The 15,231-nt window shown below is 41.6% G+C and overlaps 1 protein-coding gene across 1 annotated transcript in view; it reads right to left on the reverse strand.

Annotated features, from left to right (window-relative positions):
- Window positions 1-2,722: 2,722 nt before the first annotated feature.
- Window positions 2,723-15,231, reverse strand: part of QTRT2 (queuine tRNA-ribosyltransferase accessory subunit 2) — a 144,624-nt gene continuing 132,115 nt past the window's right edge. Inside the window, exon 12 of the transcript XR_012024224.1 lies at window positions 2,723-2,947. The gene's annotated coding sequence lies outside the window, so the exon portion shown is untranslated. The remainder of the gene's footprint in view (window positions 2,948-15,231) is intronic.

The following is a 15,231-nucleotide window of genomic DNA, read 5'->3' on the forward strand; positions in this document are numbered from 1 at the left end:
TCAGAGAAGACCAGTCCAAACAGCTACAAGAAGATTAACAATGGGCAGAGGTCCCAAAACCCAAAGTGTTAATGACCATCAATCCTTTTATAAGAAACTTCAAATTAGCCTCTCCTTCTCTAGTTCCAAGATCTTCTCTTCACGGTCATAACCAGTTCCAGCTTGGGCAGGGAAGACAGCGAATTGGGGTCCTGCTCAAACTGCTCTCCCCATCTTCCCCACGATGGCATCCGCTCTTCACCAATTCCAGAGGGACTTGGCACTTCCCAGGATTCTGCAATGCCGATTGCAATGCTTCCAATTCCTTGCTACAGCCTAGGCTAGAACACTCTTGAACTGCTGAGTAATGTTCCATTCTGTGGAGAAGCCATTTATCTACCCTCTTTCCTGGACTCCCTCCAGGTGTTTGCTATTGTAAACATTCTTATACATGTCTCCTGAGGCATATGTGGAAAATCTTCTCTTTGGAAAGACTGGTAGGAAGCAGCCAAACTTTTTCAAAGTGGTTTTACAAATAATAACAGAACCACATACAACATGAAAGAGATCTTGAATTTCCATGCCTCCTCCAACACCCAGTATTTGGACTGGACTGACTTTAATACCCAGCCCATACAGTTTTCTGTGGGCCAGTGCAGAGAATAAAGCAGCAAATAAAATTTGCCCCAGACCCTGCATGACCAAATTCCTTGCATGCATGTTCACATATATATCTGGGTGCGTGTTTGTAGTTTCTCCCCGACACAACTTGAGTGCACTTGCTACTGCTATATGAACTTCCTTCCAGGGCAACTGAAGTTTCAATTCCCAGAAATTAAAAAAAAAATAAAAAAGTGAAACTGAAGCCCCCTGGGAGTTATAGTCCCAATGCTTGGCTGGGCACAGTGCTCTCTGGTATCTGCAGTCACAGGCATGCGCTGTGCTGGTGGAAGCAGTGCTACATACACCTTTTGTCTTGTTAGATTGTGGTGGTGTTCCAGGCAGCAGTGTTTGGACCTGCCCGTGACCTTCCCTTGGAAGGACTGAGGGCCGGTGGACCAGGCCCAGAGGACTCTATTCTGGGAAATACCACGAGAGACCTGCAGACCCATGGTCTCACTGGAGCATGCAGTTCTTGAACCAGAGTGGATCTAACAGCTTGCAGCATCAGTAAGAGACAGAAAGAGGTCTTTGCTGAAGCACTTGGCCAGGTGACCCGTTAAACTCAAGACTAGCCTGCTTTGTCTAAGGAGGCCTTGCTTCGGGGAAAGACTTACTCAGGAAGCCAGAAGGTCCTCCAGGTTGGGGCAAGCCAGAGATCAGGAAAGGTTGTTGGAAATGCAGGAAGGGCACTTGAGACCAGTTATAGTCTCCCACAAGGAGACCCTCCTGGAGAAGATGAGCCTTCAACACAACAGGGTGGGGACAGATGAGAGTCTGTACTCGAGGGTTTTAACAGAAGTAAGACACTGCAGGAGATGCTATTCATGACTCTGACTCATAGGAACCAAGTATAGACACTCGGGTTCAGGCAGCGAAGACCCTCTACAAATGCAAAGGAGGTGGGAAAGTGTTCAACAAGATCTGCCTCTCCTTGTTCAGCATCAGCAGATTCACACTGGAGTGAAGTCTGATGAATGCCACGGTGTAGGAAAGCCTTTTGTGAAAAGGTAGACTTTGCTTGACACTTGAGGATTCACACCAGAGAGAAACCCTACCAGGGCAGCGAATGTGGAAAGACTTTCCCCTTCCACTCTGTTTTTATCTGATACAGTATGACCCTCACTGCCCAAAAGCCCTGTGAGGGTAAAGAATGTGGGGAAGATTTATACTACAGCTTCTCCCTCACTCGACACACCAGGAGTCACGCTGGAGAGAAGCTCTATGTGAACATGGAAAGGCCTTTGCCTACTACTCTGCTTTCAGCCGACGTATGATGATCCACACTAGAGAAGCAAAACGTTGAGTGCAAATAGTGTGGGAAAGGCTTCGTAACACCTTTTCTTTCCCTTGACACTTGAGGAGTGGTGCTGGGGAGAAGCACTCTGAATGCAGTAAGTGTAGGAAAGCCTTAAGCTGCTGCTCGTGGCTCACTCAGCTCACTCATTCATGCTGCAGAGCAACTCCTTGAGCCTAGGATACGTGGGTACGTGCCTTTTGCACCTGCCTACCTCAGTCAACATCCAAGAACTTGTACAAGGAAAAGACCTCTTGAATATAACTACTACAGAAAATCGCTTGGTCACAGGAAACATCTTACTTGGCATCTGAGAATTCACATAGGAGAGAGACCTCTTGATTACTGCACACTTAGAAGAAAGGTCAGCCACACATCTCCCCAAAGGCTGTATCACTAAGCCATCTCAGGATTATTTCAAAGAACAAGGAGGAGGGAGCAGTAGAAAAGAAAAAGAAATGAGTGCACAGCTTCTCTCAGACTTCTCTGAAAGCCATGTGTATGAAAATGTGCATACTTTTCTTTCTTCGGGGCTGTCTGAGAACTAACAGGGCTTTGCCCCTTTCTTTGTGCTTGATATTTGTGTTCACTCATGTCTAGTGACAGGGGAGTTGGACTGTTGAGAGCAGCTCTACAAAGATTTGTTGAAAGCACTCTTTATTGCAAAACATTGTCTTTAGTCTTAATGAGCATAAGTCTATATGAGAAATATGAAGTTTGTAAGAAGTTAGAATATTAAAAGTACTGCCACGTAAGATTATTTTATATTTAAGGAGATGAGGATCTACATATGAATAGGCACATCTTAATGCATCATTTAAGACTATGGAAGGTTTTAATTTTTAAAACAGTAGTTCTTCATGTGGTTTTGAACACCCAGGGACACTGGAGCTACGTGGCTTTCACAAGTGAGCTTGCAGTCTTTCCCTCATGGTTTCTCAGCTTCTTTCGTCCTCTGTAGAGGGGCTTCTCCAAAACAATGTCAGCAGTTTTCTAGAGGTTACACTGGAGCTGGTTAAACAAACAAAAAATATAGCTACCTTAAACTAATGAAAAACTCAGAAAGAAATTTTTAAAAAAATGTTTAAATGAATACAATGTATTAAAATGTGAAACATGCATGGAGATCCTTTGACATATTAATGCAATTTCTAGAAATCTAGTCAAGAGAAATATTCTGACAAATGTGCAGAGATATGTGTACAAAAATAACTGCCAAAAATGTGTTTTTATATATGAAACAGTGAAAACAACCTAAATGTCTATCAGTAAAGAAATAAATTATGGCACATCTGTTCTATGAAATACCATGGAAGGATAAAATATCTCTGTGTGTATTGAGGTTAGAATATCTCCCAGATACAGTGTTAGGTAAAAAAGCAAGTTGCAGGAAATGAAATTAGATCTGGAAGGAGAAACATAACACTGTTAACAGTGGCTCTCAGTGGGAAGTGGGGTGGATCATGGATATAGGGAACTTGCAGTTTTTACTTTATACATTTAAACATTGTTTGCAAGTTTTTAAATAAAGAACGTGTATTATTTTTGTACTAATGTTTCAAATATTTTAATCAAAATGGTGCCTTGCAATAAAAGTGACTCCTATTATTTCTTATGAGGCATGGATTTTACAGGATGTTTCAAAGTTCTGGTGTTATTATGCCTTAAAAAAAAAAAAACCAAATCAAAGATTCAGAGCTATTTGACAATATCTAATAAATGATAAGGAAGTTTAAAAACATTGAGACCAGACGTATGTAGAATAACATGTAAAAAAAAAATGAGAGCTCAGCATAGGCTACTCTTCAACAAATAACAAACACTCATTTTTCTTTAAAATCCTGGTAACTTGGGGCACCTGGGTGGCTCAGTGGTTGAGCGTCTGCCTTTGGCTCAGGGCGTGATCCCGGAGTCCCAGGATCCAGTCCTCCATGGGGCTCCCCACAGAGAGTCTGCTTCTCCCTCTGCCTGTGTCTCTGCCTCTGTGTGTCTCTCATGAATAAATAAAATCTTTTAAAAATATAAAATAAAAAATAAAATGTCCTTTTACAAGTGGTTACGTTTTAGGTGTCAGGTTTTAATCTCCTTGGAGCTGATCACAAGGGAAGTACTCTGATTGCTAGTAATGTCAGTGTATCCTGTGTATATACACACATATACACACAAACATAAAGACACGTGTACTGGCCACAGCTGGTTCTAGATGTTTGCTGCAGAATGAATGTGGTTAGGTGTACTGGATTTACTTTCAGTCCTCATGATACAGGTCAGTTTTCTGAATGGAGAGAAGCATGGCTGCTTCTGTCCAACATAATATTCATGCCAAGCAATCAGACCTTTTTTCCAGAAAAGAACACGAGTTTGATATCTAATGATTTAATATAATCTTAAGATTTGTCTGCAGCCGCCCCCACAACATATTTGAATATTTGTTAACATCATGCATTGAGAATCATGAACTGAGAATCATGAACCATCGGACATACTTCCCTTGTTTAGAAATAAGGATGGGGCGTCTGGGTGGCTCAGTCAGTTAAGTGTCTGCCTTCGGCTCAGGTCATGATCCCAGGGTCCTGAGATCGAGCCCCGTGTTGGGCTCTGTGCTCAGCAGGATGTCTGCTTCTCCCTCTCTCTCTTAGCACTCATTCTCTCTGTCTCTGTCTCTCCTCTCTCAAGTAAATAAATAAATAAATCTTTTAAGAAAGAAGAGGAAAGGAGAGAGTGAGATTTTCACACAAGCATACCTGTAACCCACAGGTAAAAGTCTGTCCAGGCAAATTGTAGTTTGCCTGACAGAGTTGTCCCACCAGAAACTGTGAGTTTTGTTCTCTTCTAACAGGAGAAGTTGGCAGCTACAGCATGGTACAAGTGGATCCTACCCATTTGGGGTCAGTCGCTGAAAGTGGACTGTGAATGAGAAGCCAAGTGACCTTTTCCTTTAGAAGAATGTCTTAGTCCAGGTTACAATACCAAAATACCATAAACTAGGTGGCTTATAAACAACAGAAATCTATTTCTCACAGTTCTGGAAGCTGGCAAGTCCAAGATCAAAGTCCCAGCAGATTGGGTGCCTGGTGAAAACCATTTCCTTGTTCACAGACAGTTGTCTTCTCACTGTGCCCTCACATGGTGGGAGGAACAAGGGAGCCCTCATGGGTTTCTTTTACCAGAGAACCAATCCCATTCATGAGGCTTCCACACTCATGACCTAATTACCTCCAAAATCGTCACTTCCAAATATCATCACCCTGGGGGTTAGAGTTCAACATGGATTTCAAGGGGACATGCACAGTCTGTAACAGAGGAGAAAAGATCACCTGGAGAAGATACCGTGAAGATCATCGAGTAGTCCCCCTGGTCATATAAGGGTAGACTAAGCAGGTGTCATGGCCTTGGGAGAGATGAATACAAGATCTTTGGTATTTCCTACGGTTTTAAAACTCTGCCTCCACCCTGAGAAGGAAGGTGGCCACCCTGAGAAATAAGGACAGTAATTTTGCATCTGAGAATGGTGGTGGTGGTGATGGTAGTCAGGGTGACCCACTGTTTTCCAGGAGGTTATGATTGTCACTCAAGAAAGTTATAAGCAAAAGTGATTATGCAATGATCTGAACTCATCAAAATGTCCTTGTAATGGAAAAATAGCCACAGAAATTTTCAGGGCCAAATTCAACGGCAGTACATAACATACAGCAGTGAACAAGTTACTGCACAGCGGGTGTAAACTGACCAAATTTCATTTCCCTCTACATCTGACTTTAGGACTAATCCCCTTTGGAGTATAAGTATCCAGTGTTCTTAGACAACTCAATTTAAGGGACATGGGAACCCTCAAAGCAAGACACTGAGCTCCACGGTAATGAAGCACATGGGACATGTGAGTGATCAAGTGGCTATGTGAAAATATAGGGGGGAAAAGTTCTGTATTTCAAATTTGTGGGCCAATTCATTCCAGTTATAGGTAAAAATGTGTTTTCTTAAGGCTAAGACAATCTAAGCCTTTTGAAGAGCTAATTCGTTAGATATTACCTTTGGCTTCTTACTGACTTTTCAATGAAGGATTGTGAATGTCTGTCTCTTCTTTGATTTCCATAGCTGCTGCTGCCAGCTATCAACATATTAGCATTCTTTCATAGCTTTTCTCTTTTCTGTAGCTTTTTCCAGATCTATTTATCTTTATATTCTACAGCTTCAATATAGTAGGTCTAGATGGGGCTCTCCAGTTTATCATGTTTGGTATTTATAGGGATTTCTGAATCTAAAGGTTCCTCTATTTCATCAATTCTGGAAATGTTTCCTTCATTATAACGTTGGGCATGCATCTCCTTCATTACCTCTATTACTCTATTATTACTTTCCATAATTCTCAAATGTATATTGTACCTTCTTACTCTTTTCTTTCTCTTACCCTATCTCCCTTATTTTCAACCTCATCCTTCTTTGCTTTCAGAGTAGTTATTTCATATCTATCTCCCAGTTCACTAATTCTCTCTTCACCTGTGTAAGTAAAATGCCAGTGGTTATATTTTTCATTTATACAAGCCCTAATTGGTTCTTTTTCAAAATATATAGTTGCTAATTTCTTACACTTTTAATACCTCTTTTATATTTTATATCCAACATTTCTAATATCTGAAATTTTGATTAAACTTCTGATTTTGTTTCTTGATGGTTCTTTTGATTTCAAACCAGGACGTCTTATTTCCTCATATATTTTGTGATTTTTAATTCTGAGCTAATGTTAATTGGAATTATATCTGTAGGAATTCTTTAAGGCCTGAAATCAAGATGCACACCTTCAGAGAAAATTTACTTGCTCCTATCAGGCCCCTGGAGACACTACCTAACAGACTATTTTGGATTCTCAGCTTGGGATTTTTCAGTTCATATTAGTAATGGGGATTCTAGCTTAAATCCAAAGAGAATGACTCATGGTTATGAATTCCTCAAGAGAAATTTATCCTTCCTAGCATCCCAAAGGTAAGACAGGCAGTTATATTTACTGGGCTTCCCCTAAGGGGCACTTTTTTCCCTACTTCCTCTTTTCACCAAGGATAGCACCTTTTGGGAGCTCTGGCTTTAGGCAAAAGTCTTTGACCCTATTTCCCACATTACACACACCTTGAGTCTTGTCTTTCCCAAATGTAGTTTTCTCTGATTTGTGCTTTCCTGTCATTTTTGGACTCTTAAGAATTTTCCTTTCTTAAAAAAAAAAAAAAAAAAAAAAAGAGAGAATTTTCCTTTCTTGCCAATACAACTAGGCATTTTTTAAATATATAATTCTTCTAATTTTACGTTCTTTTTAGGCATTTTGCACTGAGAGACCTTTTTTTTTAACACCTAGTATTTCATACTGCCAGAAACAGGGCTTCATTATTCATTTCATTAGCTAAATCATGTTCCCCCAACCTTTTGAATTTACCAAACAGTAAATTGTAACAAAAGATGAATTGACACACATAGGCTCACCAGTTTTTTATTTTGTAAAATAATAATTTAAAAAACAAATGTAATGTGTTGAGCACTGGGTATTATACTATATGTTGGCAAGTTGAATTTATTTTTAAAAAATGCCTAACTACCTTTTACTTTCATCATCTCATAAAAAATAAGTTGAGAAGACATTATGAGGGAAACAGCTTTTAACTTAAATTTATTTTGCATTTTGCTGAGATTGATGACAACTTTGTCATAGACCATCATTGCTCCACGGATTTAGCAACTGGGAACCACTAAGCTATGTCGTATGCCATTTCAGACAACTGTATCTAAAAGTGTACTCACCATAAAATCTATTAACTGGGAACTCCAAGCACCACCAACAAACTAACTGGGCTAATGTCATTAAATTTACTTATTTGCAGTTGAGCAAATAACTCCCAGTTTATGAAAAACAGAAATAAAAAATGGCATGCAAAGTCCAAATCCTGAATCCCTCCTCCATTTGGGAAAATCACTTAAGCTCTCAGCCTCATTGTCTTCATCTGTGACAATACATACTCACAGATACTTTGAAGACTGATAAGAGGAGTGTTCTTCAGAGTGATGAACTTCTCTATTGTTCCCCTCCCTTTCATTCCTATCATGGAGGAAGAAGTTAGGGCCAACTGAGACGTCCAGGAGAATAAAATTGGCTGACAAGAAAGATAGCCCAGCAAAATTTAAGCTCTACAGAAGCTGAGATTGTGTTCGTGGAAATATCCCGAATACCTGTAACAGTGCTTGGCACACTGTGAGTGGTCAATGAATGAGGACTGAGAAAACAGATCGGAGCTTTACACCAAAATGAGCCACAATGAAACTATTACCAACATTACCCAAAAGGAGCAGAAATCCTGTGTCCCACATCATAGTCTCCCTTCTCATCAATACTTTTCCCTCACTCCTCCCTATCCTCCCATGCATCCTACCATGCAATGCTTCTCCAACAGGTTCTACGGTCCCAGAGACAGAACCTGGCTTTAGGAGAGAACAGCAGAATTAAAGAATATCCTAAACCTTTTTAGAGTCCTTGCAATCTGTGCATAAGCCTGTCTTGCAATAATATCTTTGTACAGTGCTCTGCGGTGACTCTGAAGGCCTGCAGGACCATCAGCCAACTGTGTGGAGGCTGGTCAGATAATATCTATGAATAACAATGCTGGTTAACATTCATTGAGCATTTTAATTACACCAGGCTCTATGCTAGTGCCTTTATATATGGATTATCTCATTTAATTCTCAGAGCAACCCACTGAGTTTGGTACTATTAAGCCTCATTTTATAGACACTGAATCTGAAGCTTAGAAAGGTGAAATAGCCCATCTGAGGTCACATAGCTAATACTCTGTCTGCAAAATCCATGCTCTTAACCATGGCATTGTATATAATACAGACTATATACCACTCCAAAGTCTTTGGCATGGATTATATGTAAGCATATCCATATTGTGATGTGACATTTCTTAAATGAATCTATGCCTTTTGATTTTCTTATGCTAGTGTACAAGTTGAAAAGATAAATATGAAAAAAGAAAACCACGTCTAAAAGTGAAAATAGTGTTTGAAGTGACTAGAGAGAAAAGAACAAAACTGTCCCTTTCTTATATTGTTTTCTTCCTCCTCTATCGAAATGTCTCTTCCTCACCATCACCACCCTCTGTCTGATTATGATTTCTTAGCTTCACGATGACTGCAAAGCTTTCCACATGATCTCCCTATATCAACTTTAGCCCCTCCCCATCTTATCAATCCCTCAAGAAAGCAAGTATGGGACTGATAATAAAGCATCATCTAATCCATCTTCCCAACTAAAACCCTTTTCAATGGTTTCCCTATACCTTTAGGAGAAGGTAAAAGTCCCTAACAGAGCCAATAAAGCCATACCTGTCCGGCCCCTACCCATCTACCCAGCCACGCTGCATTTCGTTACTTCTACTTCAGCAACAAGGCTTGTGCACATCCTGCTCTCTCTTGCAGGATATGCTCTTCCATCACTTCTCCACCTAATAGAGTCTGACTCATCTTTCAGACTGCTTGCCATTATGTCACCCTGCAGACTGTGCACATGCCTGCTGCATAAGAGGCTCAATAGGTAATGGTTAAGTGAGTGAATAAAGGGAATTAACCCATGGTGGTCTACAAGCCAGGTCTGTTGGCATCTAGTTTTCACTCTGAATCTTCTTGAATGATGATGCTGGAATTCTTTTACCTCCTGCCTCTGCCACAGTTGGCTCAGGATCTGGTTCAGACTGAGCTTGCAGGTAAAACTCATGATCCAATCCCACTGGGGAAGACAAAGCCTATCTCAGAGGAAAGCTGCTCGGTGAAGCAATCTCAAGAAATCTTGAGGCTTAAGTCAACGACTGAGTGACTAGAAAGTTGGGAGGACACTGGGCAGTATGCATATGCCCTCCTAATTAACTCAGTAATAAATCAACTTCTAGCACAATTAGAAAAACCAAGAGCCATTCCTGAATTCCTGCTCTTGGAATTTCAACTGCTTTCTCTGGCCTCTGAGGCTCAGCTACCCCTCTGAATTCTGTACCTCCATTACTCCTCATTCATCTCTCACTGTACTCTGTTGGCTGTGCCTGGCCCTTCCTCTCACATCCTCATCAGCTCCATGGCTATCCTTCTCCAAGTCCCACAGTCCTTGAAAAGGTACCCAAATCCCTGACCCTTCAGGGCCAGAAGGATCCAATATTCCATCCCCACCCTTTTAATTAAAATGATGGGAATTGGGTATGTTCTTTGGCTTCAAATCTCCCCATTGTACTTGATTAGACCTTGGAGGCATACACACCCAGGAGTATACTGTAGGAGATACTGTAATTAGCTTGCTCCAAATTTATTCTAACCCCCTCCTACTGTGCCTTCCTGTGCTGAAGAGTCCAGAAAGCCAAAAACTACATTTCCCAAACTGCCTTACAGGTGGGATTCCATAAAGACTCCTGTTTCACCATATAAACTTGAAATGAGGAAGATTGAAAGCACCCATTCAGTTGCTGGCATGGGCTGAGGCAGAGGCAGCATAACCTGTAGTCAGCAGCCCCCTATAATTCAGGGTCCTCCTGCAGCAGAAATGCAACTGCTTGAATTATGGCTGAGGTTTGTATGACTTTGGAATCTGGAAGTGTTTTTGGAAGCTCAGCCTAGAACCAGCTCTTCTAACCAGTATCCAGTGATATTAGTATCTGGTAATATTTCTGCTTAAATTCACTAGAGTGGTTTCTGTTGTATGAAGCTGAATTCACCAATAGAAAGCTCAAAGAGTGACTGTAAATCCCTGGGACACCAGGTACAGATTTATTCAGTCTACCTGACCTTGTTCCAGGCCCAGGCAATTTCCCATCTGTAAGCATCAGTCGCTGGGCAACACCCTAAAGACACCATGCCACACAGCAACCCATGTCCAGCCTTACACCAAACTAAAGGATCATTCCCAGGAACGATCACTCAGAGGCCAGTCCTTAAATTGTTGACTCTAATTGCCTTTTTTGCTGTCCCTATTTACAGACTCTGCACTCTGTTTGTCCCATGAGTCAGCTTATGGGCCCTCCCAAACACCTTGTTACCCCTACTTCTTAGGCCATGAAACAAAGTCTCAAACTACTTTAACGAATCACTTCAAATGTAAATTGATATCCCTCTTATGTGCCCATAGCACTCTATATCCACTCCAAGGTAGAGTTTGTCACATTGGGTTAAAATTACCTGTCCACTCCTCTGTAACTCCTACTAGAAGGTATCCACATGAGAGTAAGTTCAGGGCCCATTTCATGGAGTATTAACTCCTAGTGCTGAACACTATGCTTGGTACATAGTAGGTGCTCAACAAATAGTTCAGAAGTTCTTAATGAATATATAAATGTTATGTTAACATGGTGTTTCTAGCTAAATTCCAAGGGGCTTTCCCTAGATCTCTAAATAAATCCTCAGCCAATCTACAAAGCACTACTATAAGGAGAGAGAGAATTACCAAAAGTCCACTATTTGGACAAATAGACTATTCTGGAATTGATCAATCGTATAAAAATTGTATAATTTCATGCTTCCTCTGAAAGATGTCAAAATTCCACAAAGGTCAGTTATTGTGTAACCTCTACAGAGCCTTCTCTCCATGTTATGATTTTCTTGGGCTGGGAATTGAATATATCTCACTATTGTCTATTAAAGCATAATTGTAATGAGATTTCTGAAATGCAAAATAAAATTCTTTGGCCATATCAAAGCCCTCCTTGGCAGCTCCTTGTCTTGAAGATTGGCATTCACAGATCTCCAGTTACACCCATGTTCCTGTTCATAGCAAGCAATACACAAATGAATAGCAAATGGTGTCAGAAAAACAATCCTGAACACCTGTGTATGTTTGTTTGCTTTTGGCATTTCATTCAACTGCTAGCTATAAATTAATTATCCCAGTCAAAATTAATTTCTCCCTCTTCTGTTGCCCAATAGCACTTTCTTTATTCTGCAATTATAGCACCTCGCACATTTTCCCATGTATTGCAGAATTAGGTTCACCACTATCCTTGTCTAGGAAATATTATACCATTTATTCAAAGACTAGAAGAGAACCACAAACTACCATTATAGAGATGAGGGTCCTAGATGGTTAATTAACTTTACTAAGTGGCTGGTTCTCACACACCAGGCTCAAAGCACTTGGATTCAAATTTATTCTACGGCAATATTATAAATGATATTCATTACATTCATATAAGCTGTAGGCTTACTATACTGTTACCCAAAGAGTGTGTCTCCAGCCATTTAAATCAGAATCACCCAGGGTTGTAATTAGTACATGCAGATTCCCAGGGTCTACAGTGGAGCTACAGAAACAGAGGTCTCATCTGGAAGAGGGAACACACTAACAAAAAATACATTCTGTGACCAGTCTGTTGGATAGTCCACTATTTTACCAATCCTGGACCTGCACATTATAGTGTCCAATAATTGTTGTTGCTGCTTTTAAATTCTTTTGCCCACCGAGGTTTGAGGGCTACTAATCAAGTAGATAACCCACCACAATAAGTGAAGTAAGTATAGATAATAAAGGCAAATAATAAGTAAGCAAAATGTTACTAAAAGAAAAAAGAAAATAGGACAGATACGTATGAACCAAGTCTTAGGAAACACCAAGGTGGAGGCAATCAATTCTATGTGGAAGGCTCTAGGAAGACATTTATAGCAGATTATAGTTGAATTTGGGTCATTCTGAAGGCACTGGAATTAGCCAATTAGAGAAGCAATACAAAAACACTGGATGGGAGCGCGTGAGCTAGCTTGGAGAGAGAAACATGTCTTGGGTGTCAGAGACAAGCAGAGAGCTTGGGAGGCAGGGGGCAAAATGCAGGGAAAGGAGATTGGTAGGAGGTGAGGCTGAGCTGTAATGACTGGGGCCAGACTGTGAGGCATCTTGGCCATCTATGCTTTCCCCCGTATTCTCAGAGCTGCTGGGGATCTCAAGAGGTAAACTGGCATAGCTATAGTCTCACCTACCAACAGGGTGCTCTCAGACATGAAACTTCCACATACTTGGGCGGGGGGCGGGGGGGGGGAGTTTCAGTGTGTAGTTGTCCTTATACAGCCTCCAGATGACCATTTTCAGTGACTTGGAGGCCTGTTTCATTAACCAGCCAAGTCAGAGAACCTAAATATGCTGAGATCTGCAGTGGCCACTGCAACTTTCAAACATACTAGATGTGTCTGGCTTGTGATTTATCTGAAAAGGAATCACAAATGTGGCCATGAGTTATTTTCGGTGTCCATGATTTTAGAGCCCAACAGTCAATTCTGAGAAACCAATTTCCACCATGGGCAGAACCCAGCTCCCCGTGACTGATCATTTGTTCAAGCTGCAGAAGGAAGAAAGTTGAGGAAAGATCGGGTAACAGGTGCAACCTGCCTAGATTTGCTCAGGGCATTGTAGATCTCGGCAAAGGGTGGGCTCCCTTATCTCCCTGCCTCCCAGCAGGGAGGGTGAGGCAAGTCCCCTCCTAAGACATTCATACTCCAGTCCCAAGAAGTCAGGTAGAAGTGATGTCTGTAGAAGGACAGAGAAAGCTCACTGGACCTCAAGAAAGATGGGCAAGAACTCAAATTGAAGGGTTATTCTGGACCTTTTCCCTGTGGTTCCACTGAGAGAGGAAAAGCACCCTGAGCAGGGTCCTGACACTATTCTCATATCCCCACTGGTGTTTCTGCCTCCTGGTGGGTCCTGTCCCTCCAATCCTAGATGGAAACAGCAAAGCATAGTCCTTTGCTCAACATCAATCTACCTACCTATGCCCCTGAGCTCAATTGTTTCCTGTAAGGAGGTCCACACTCAACAATTCCTAAATCATGACCGTACCCTCTGCACGAAGGCTGAATCCTCCCAACAACCTCATGGGGTCCAAACTATCTCTGTGTGACTGTCTCTGTGTTGCAAATGAGGCAACCATGACACAGGGAGTGGATGATTTCATCCATTCATGGTCTCCAGCCACTGCACGGGATGTGAACTCAGGTGTTCTGACTCCACAGCCATATGCTTAGCTTCTTTCTACATATGGTAGAGCTGCTGCATATGCCGTGCTGCTTCCCAGGCAGAAAGGAAGCTTGACCGTGACAGCAACATAGATCCATTATGGGGAACTTGGAAAGATATTGAAAAGGTACAAAAAGGAAATAAAAATCACCCACAAACCCACTACTTCTACCTTTTGGGGGAATGATGCAAAGTAAAAACTGAAAATTCCTGCTTATCTCTAACTTTAGCTCTCAAAGGTATCCACTGTCTTCCCAGACTTTTTTCTTTAATGTTTACACAAATATGTGTAGGTATATACATACAGCAATTTTTAAATAAGAGTAAGACCACACTTGCACATTACACAATAAGATTATTCTGCGCACTTTCTCAATATAACATCTATTCAAGCCCTTTTTAATGACTGCATAGTAATCCACTGTCTGCTGACCCACAATGTCTTCAGCCAGTCCTATATAATAAATACCTTTGTCCATATATCTTTATGTACCCGTGCTAGTAGTTCCGTAAGATACATTCCAACAAGGGGCTCACAGAACATGTGCGCTTTTCATTTTGCTAATTGTCAGATTACTCAGTGGATCTTTAATTCTTGACTTGATGACGGCAAAGAGAGGGTTGATGAGAATGAAGCTATATTAGCTAATGAGAATCACATGAAGCTGGGCTAAGCATCGTCTACGACGCTGGATGAGTGACATGAAAGGGGTTCCTCATGCACATCTCAAACTCTTTCTCACTAAGAAACCACTGGAGAAATGCCCTCCCTTGCTCTGGCTAAGAGAATATGTCTCTTTCTGGCCTCTCTAGAATTCTCTTCTCCACTGGGCACTGCTCTTGCCCCCACATGAGTCCACACTAAGGTATGGATGTCTTGTGTCTGTGACTTATTGTTTTCTGAAAATGCACCTCCTTGATACCCATACGTGCCCAACATTTATTTCAAATACCAAATCTTTGCCAACAGGTCCCCTTAATGTCTGCTCCCTGCAATTTCCTCGGCGAATGCTCACCACTGATTCTCCTGCCTGTCTGCCCTGCCTGCATGTTTGCTCCAGAGCCGTCAAATCCAAGGACCCCTGGCCTCTGACCAGTGAGAGAAGGGCACTGTTCTTTCAGAAACAATAACTTCCAGATTAAGTTGGACCTGGTCAGACCCTTCCAAGTTCCCTCCTGAGGGCTGTCACCCCCACACTTTTCCTCTTAACCTGCTCCTACTCCCCACCCTGCCCGCCAAAAGCCCCTCTCCTCAGGGGCCCTCTGCCGTCAGCCAAAGCCG

Source organism: Canis lupus, chromosome 35 (assembly GCF_048164855.1).
Source record: "Canis lupus baileyi chromosome 35, mCanLup2.hap1, whole genome shotgun sequence".
In the NCBI taxonomy this organism is placed as follows: Eukaryota; Metazoa; Chordata; class Mammalia; order Carnivora; family Canidae; genus Canis; species Canis lupus.